This window comes from Atta colombica, unplaced genomic scaffold (assembly GCF_001594045.1).
Source record: "Atta colombica isolate Treedump-2 unplaced genomic scaffold, Acol1.0 scaffold32, whole genome shotgun sequence".
Taxonomy (NCBI): domain Eukaryota; kingdom Metazoa; phylum Arthropoda; class Insecta; order Hymenoptera; family Formicidae; genus Atta; species Atta colombica.
The window spans coordinates 1,104,987-1,112,537 of NW_017259426.1; positions in this window are offsets into that span (position 1 = coordinate 1,104,987).

Consider the following 7,551-nt stretch of genomic DNA (forward strand, 5'->3'; position numbering starts at 1 on the left):
ATTATATCTAGCTCGCCTTACGAGTTACGCCGACTATACTGAATCAAACATTTGTTGAGACTCGCTCTTATAGGCTCACTTTGATTAGGCCCCTTTTTCGACGATGACCACTGGTATCCATAATCCGCCATGAGGGCCTTGGCTCGCTGACCTCTGCGAGAAAATGTCTGGGGACTCTCTTTTCTCAATGAAGGTAATAAGTGGAAGCTGATTCGAGCGGAAGTACGCATCGTGCTTCAAATGGAGCACGATGCGTGTGTAAAAATAGCAGGTATTCCGATATAATTTTATTATTTTCAAGAGATGCATGAAAGAATTCAAATGATCGACCTATGCTATCGATCCTATTATTCTAACTTTAATATAAAAAAAAATACGATCTAATATTCGTCTTTGGGTTCTCTCTTTCTTTATCTGTAATATTTTTAAATTATGATATCTTTACACGTTTCCAACTTTCTATATTTAATTATACAAAATATTAAAATTTTTGGCTATTATAAAAATTATTAAATCTCTTCTTCTCCTTAATATTTGCAATATAAACAAGATAAATAAAAGTTATGTATGCTCATCAACTGAACTTCGTTAAAGCCGATTAGCTATATTGCAAACTTCACGATTAGCTTTATACAATTTCACGTAGGCGTTATCAGTATTATCATATATATCTCATATGACATTGTTCTTATATAATATATCAGATATACAGATTAGAAATTTATATTTAAAAAATGTGTTGACGCAATATATAAGCCACTTACATTAAATTTTTAGATATCTACTTTAGCTAAAAAACTGCTTTTCCTGTATGTTATTTCCGAAACATTTGTGATGACACACAAATCATCTAACAATAATAATTTATGATATCATGTGCATATCTGTGATACTTTATTTAAGTTTAAAAAATGCGTATAATTTTTTTTACTGTTATATTTGACTTTGTCAGGTATTATATGAAATTCGTAAATAATACTAATATTATTTATTAACTTTTTATTTGAAAAATAAGAACTTTATTTGAAAAATATTTTTGACATTTTTAAATCTTTATTTTAAGAAACAATTTATTTTTTCTTCGATTCAATTCTTGCATGAATACTTTTGTAATATTATGTAGCGTCACAGATATTCTCATTTATTATATGCACGAAAAGAAGCATTTTTATTAAAATATAGTCAGTTTTATTAAAAATCTAGTCAGATATACAAATCTGAAATAGTTACATTGTATTAAAATAATTGTAAAATAATTACATTATAATTTTAGATACGTCAGCAAAGCCGGTCTTCCCATATATTATTTCAATTAAAACACTTGTGATAACGCGTAGATTATTTAACAAGTTTATTTTGTTTCCATGATGCTATGTATATAATCTATGATATTTTATTTGAGTTTCAGAAATAACGCAATTTTATTTTTATAAGTATTTGATTTTTAACGAATAATATCTTATAAGCAAACTTATCATATCTTGACAATATCTTTGTTTTTCCTGTTTTGATGTATATATAATCGAACATACAAATGCAAACTGTCTTCTGTGTGATATCTGTAAAGATATCTTGTATTGGTACGTGCGATAAGCTGACTTTGTAAAATATAGAATTAAAATGTACATTAAAAATTACAAGAAAATCTCTTATAACGATGATAAACAATGTCATAATTCCACCAGAAATAATGGAGATTGATGAAGGTGTTTATGTTTCTCATAATAAATGCTCGACGTTGCTTCAACGATCTTTCGACGCCAAGATCGATTATTTGAATTAATTCATGTTAAATTAGCAATTCCTTTTATGGATTATCGCGTCCATGTACAAGAAAGGAAAGATTAATTAATGTTAGATTAATTAATCTTATACAACGTAATGAAAGGTATTTAAGATTCAGCAAGATTAGAGCCATGCAATGTCGGCTGAATATAGAGAGATATTGTATTTCCCACATCTATGCCGGATACAAAGGGGTGGTTCCATATCCCCGGTAATTATGGGCCGTCGGCTGTTTGGAAATTAATCGGGTCACCTTTGTTACTCGCAGTGACAATTAACTAATTACAATCGATTAATTAATAATCGCGAGCAATGAAATTATTTCAGAAATTCTTTAAATTAAATATTTCTTATAAATAAGACTGATTTAATATAAATAAAAATAAAAAAATTCCTAATTATCTATCAATCATATTAAATCAATGATTTTTCAGAAAATTTTGTTCTTTTAAAAAATATCTAAACCTGAGAGACTTCGATTTTATGGAAAGTTAACTGCAGAAAGTTTTGCAGAATAGTAAGATGACAGAGAAAGTAAAATCTATCATTATTTCTAATAGTTTGTGCGATTAATACAGAACTTATGTTACATAAAGAGTAAATTGCTTTGCAGGGACGATCCAACACATAGCGAAGAATGTAAATTAGTTAATTAAGCTTTCTTGTCCTATTTATGTTTTAATTGGTACTTAGATGATTAAAAGAGCATAGAAAATCAAAGTTAATTAATTAAGTTTGTCAATCTAATAATTAATTGTAATCTATGAAATTAAAGCGGAAAAATTAAACAGCTTTTAATTTAAATGAATCGTTTATGTTGAATTATAATTATCTGGTAAAATTTCATGTTTGCATAATGAGTAAGTTGCTAATGGATCATTTCATTGTTTACGTATATTGTACAGAAATCCAAGTTTAACCGATTACACGTGGACAATGTTATTGCCTAATAACCGTAATGCTAATTATTCTTCCGTTTAAAGCTATTGAAATTATGTTTTCCTTGGTACAAAATCATTATTAAATTATTAAAAGGAGAAATTGTATATGTACATGTTTAAAATATTTAAAACATTATATGCCGATTTCCATTTCGTTAATTATTGATATCATAAAATATTAGTGCTACGAAATATTACAATGTAAAACAGTTTTGTATTTGTAATTTAACAGTCACAGTTCCAATAGATGCAGTTCCAATAAATGTCACAGTTCCGACAAATGAATCTATAAGCGAGTATTGAATGGACACGATCTTCAATTGCAGATATAACTGACAAAAGAGCCGATATGGCGCGATTCATTTCAACAAAGTGTTACCTTTATAGTGCTATCAAGAATCAGCTAGCGTGGTGTCAAACGTTTGCCCGTTTAATGTCTGGTAACCTTGACCCGATATTCGGATAACTCGTCGACAAGGCTAACGATTCAACCTGACAGATTACATCGAGACTGTCTCGATTTATGCATACGTATGTGACCACGCCAGCCGTTTGTATACATACATAGTCATTGATTCGCGGAGTATCTACCGAAAATTCTTCCTAGATTTATAATCCAGGGTCGCGTCTACATGTCGCCAGTGCAAAAATGAAGTCACGATAATTATGACAATTTTATCACTGTTCCCTTAAGTATAAATGTACACGTCACGATCAAACATGCACATTTAATTCTTACCTTTGAATTACTTTAATATTATCGGGGCGACTGACTGTGTAAGCTGATAATATTATTAAAGGATTTTCCACATAACATACAAAATTAATGCGCATTAATAATCTTTTAAGATTTTTTTATTTACTAATTATACATTTAAAATACAAATAAATCTGCAAACATTTAATTTTTTATTATGTCGTTCTCTTTACTTCAAAAGTCACACAACTAAAAAAATTAAATTTTCTAGAAAGGAAAAAAATCATTTTCCAAATTGACACAAAATTATTGACTAATCAAATATCGGCAAAAAAATATTTTCTTAACATGCTCATTTTTATCAATTTTATTTCACAACCCTTAAAAAGTCATAACTCATTTTAGATGACTGATAAAGCAATGTTTTCTTAACTCATTTATAATTTGAATGCAGGAATAGCACATCTGCATGCATTGACGCATTGCAGGCTCGTATATATTTACATATGGTTTTTCAGGGCAAGTCGATCATCATTCGTAACTGTTGGAGCTTAAGAGCTTAGATTAGATAGCAGGAAGCAACGTACAATTTGACGAAGATCCTACTCCTATATCTCTTACGACCGAACTAGCGCAAGGCCGGCAGCAGTTTCTCGTCAGAATCATCTTGCCAAGAGAAATCTTTACTTCTTGCAGTCCGTTTTCTTTCATAAAATCCATTCTTTCCATTTTATCTTACTCGCTCTAACATATGTCAGACTATGTGTGAACTGTGAAGTTTTAAATTATATACATTGTTTGCTTTTATCACGCAACTGAATATTCGTATAAATCAATTCTCGAGTAAAAATGCAGTGCAGTCAAAATTCAAATTTTAAAACAATTCAAAATTTTATTATTTCTTTGAATATTTTTTATTCATATTTTTTAATTAAACAAAATATTTTTGTTTTAAAGTTAAATAATTAATACATTTAATATAAGAATATAAGAAAAAATAAATCCTGATTCACTTGATTAAATCAAAAACAAAAACATTTTATTTGTTATCTGCTTGTATAAAAAAATCAGAATTTATCATTCATAAATACTGATTTCTGTCAGTATTCATCGTCGGATTCTGAAATAAATTTAGACTCGTCGGAAACTAGCATCTATTACTAGCATGATACGCGTTTTCCTGCACTATAATTTATATCACGTGAGCAACATCTGCGAGAAATCTGTTACGAAGTAAAAAAAAATGTTTACACGTTATTGGAAGGATCTCCTTTCACGTAGCTACATTTATCACAAATCTATCATGGATTAAAATTCAGCGTAGTCAGCATTTAAGGGTATCAAACAATAAAAAAACTTGTCGAAGAAATTTTTGGATGAAAGGAAGATATATTACACACACACACACACACACACACACACACACACACACACACACACACACACACACACACACACACACGTGTGTATACATTATGTGTATACAAATGTGTATACTACACATATATGTAATCATACATGTATAGATATATATATATATGTATATGATTGCAGACAAACTGCTGCAAGAGAAATTAATCCCGGATTTGCCATTCTAAACTTCTAGAGTTTCTTCTTTCTGTCTTCTCTATGTATTTCTACATACCTGTCACGTATTTGCAAGCAAGATATTATACTCGCGCGTTTGTCATACATTTACATAAATTATGAATAAATGCACGTGTATTAATAATTTAAGTTATTATGCAAAGATGAATCTACGCTCGCACATTCATATAGAGTTTAATTGGAAAAATAGCAGATAATATTTTCCATAAGAAAAATATGAATAAAAACATTAAACCACTAGACTCTCTTTTTGTAATTTTACGAATACATATTAAAAGTAAAATAAAATAACATTTTCTTTGTTGGATAATTAGATTATAGAACATTAAATATAGAAATATATTCACGCAACTACTTATTCTCAATTTTAATATTCTATAAATATAACTATAAATATAACTATACTATACTATAAATATAACACTATTTAACATTCAAATTCTCTCAGAAATGTTGTAGAATATACTTCAAAAATTTTTTCGCTAAGCAGAATTTGCATGGTATATCAAGAATTTTCATGGCACGTCATTTTGCTATGTCAAGTAATTTTTGCTATACCAAAGTGATTTTTTGTCAAACAGTATAATAATTACAGTAATTACATTTGCGCGTCAAAGAAACATTTATTTCCATTGAATGAATAAATTTAAAATACGAGATTTGCCTATGATCTTTTTATCATAATTCATTTAAATTAATTCATGTACTTTTAATCATTCATATTAATCATGAAGGTTACATTTCGTTTCATTTATCCATGCAATTAATTACTCATGTACTTTGAATGCGAGATATTGAAGATTATCTCGAAAGCACATGTGTGACAATATCTAACTCTTTTCTGAGTTCACAGACATTACAATCGTAACGCAAGAGTGATAATATGCAAATCCATATTACTATATCGTGCCAGGTTCCGCATCGCATTCCAACTACCGCTTCCGTTCAGTTCCACGTACCACCGTCGTTTTGTTTCCAGAACGTGTATGGCATAGAGCCAATGGGCTAGTCCGCAATTATATCGTCCGTAGAATATCAAATCATCCGAGAGTCTTTCCGTATCGAAACTCGAAATGCGTAAATCACAGCGAGTTGGACGCGTCCACGTGAATTTTGATATCCAATCGTTCGTCGACTCTTCACAACAGACAGATTGCCGTCCGATATTATTTCATAAGTTGTACGCTCTATAAACTATGTCCCCGAAGCACCAGAAGTCATCAAACAGCTATAAATCCATAATGTTGGTTATTTGCTCGCGCGAATTGCTCATAAAGTATCAGTATAGTCTCGATAGATAATGTGCATCCTCCTATCGGGGCGACCTTGGGGATCATGCTGATCCATAAAATGTATAATGATCGATACCAAGAACGAGTGACGATAAAAGATACCACCATCCATCACTACGGCTGACAATGCGTAAGAAATATCTGGAATCGAGCATGTGAGAGATTCGACCGAAAGGGGACCTACTGATAAATGGAGCTTCACGGAGCGAACATCCCCATTACCGTGGAAGATGGGGTTCGAATATACTTGGCAATGTCTCTGTGGAGAGTTCGCAGTGTCTGTAGTCGTAGGGAGGCGACAGCTGCAACCGTTCTTAAGCACTTTAGCAAACAATAGCGTGGATCGAGGACATAGGGGGTAAGCATGTGGCAAAGTGAGCTGAAAACGCGATATGTGGGAACACGAAGATAGGTGGACGAGGAAGGTAATCGAGGACAGGTACGTGCTGTAACCTGTTCTAAATTCCGACGGGAAATGTGATCCGAAATGAAGCATCTCTCAAGGTTCTTACGTGCCTTGGCTTGAAAATAGGAGCAGAAACGCAGTTTCTTCTGCTCGCGTCATAGAAACTAAAATGATCTTTGAACGAAAAAAAAAAGAAAAGAAGCAAAAGTGCAAGAAGGCACTGATGGAGTAGGTAAACATTTCTTCCTAGATGTACTTAGCGAAGACGGCACTTTAACCGAAGAAAACGAAGCAGTGGGCGGGAAGACCTGACGTGTTCGCCCCAAAAAAGCTCTTGAAAATGAAAAATCTTACTCGCGCGTTATTACTATGTAATATCCTACAACTAACGATCGAATCATTCCTGAAACGAAAGCCAATTAAACCTTAATCGAAAGTGGTTTAAAACTTGATTAGAATTATTGTACGCGAGAGATGAATGGCATTTATATAGCATCGAATACTTCTCGTAAAAAGGAATATGGTCCACACAAAAAGCAATAAATTCTGAATTGATGAACTAGCTAACGGATAAATCGGATTGATATGATAGCGTTCAGCCAAGTTGAGAGAGATTGCACCGTGGTGGAAGTTCGAAGCCCTCTAATCCGTAAATAGAATCTCTAAATACAGTCTTCAAAGAGGAATAGTAGCCGCTGAAAATTCGATTGCTACTCGACTGCAGATTGCATTTGTGTGTTCGCTCGCATAGAGCATCGCACACGCAAAAAATGGAATATGACTATGTATGATAAAACACATAACTTCAACGAATAATATATA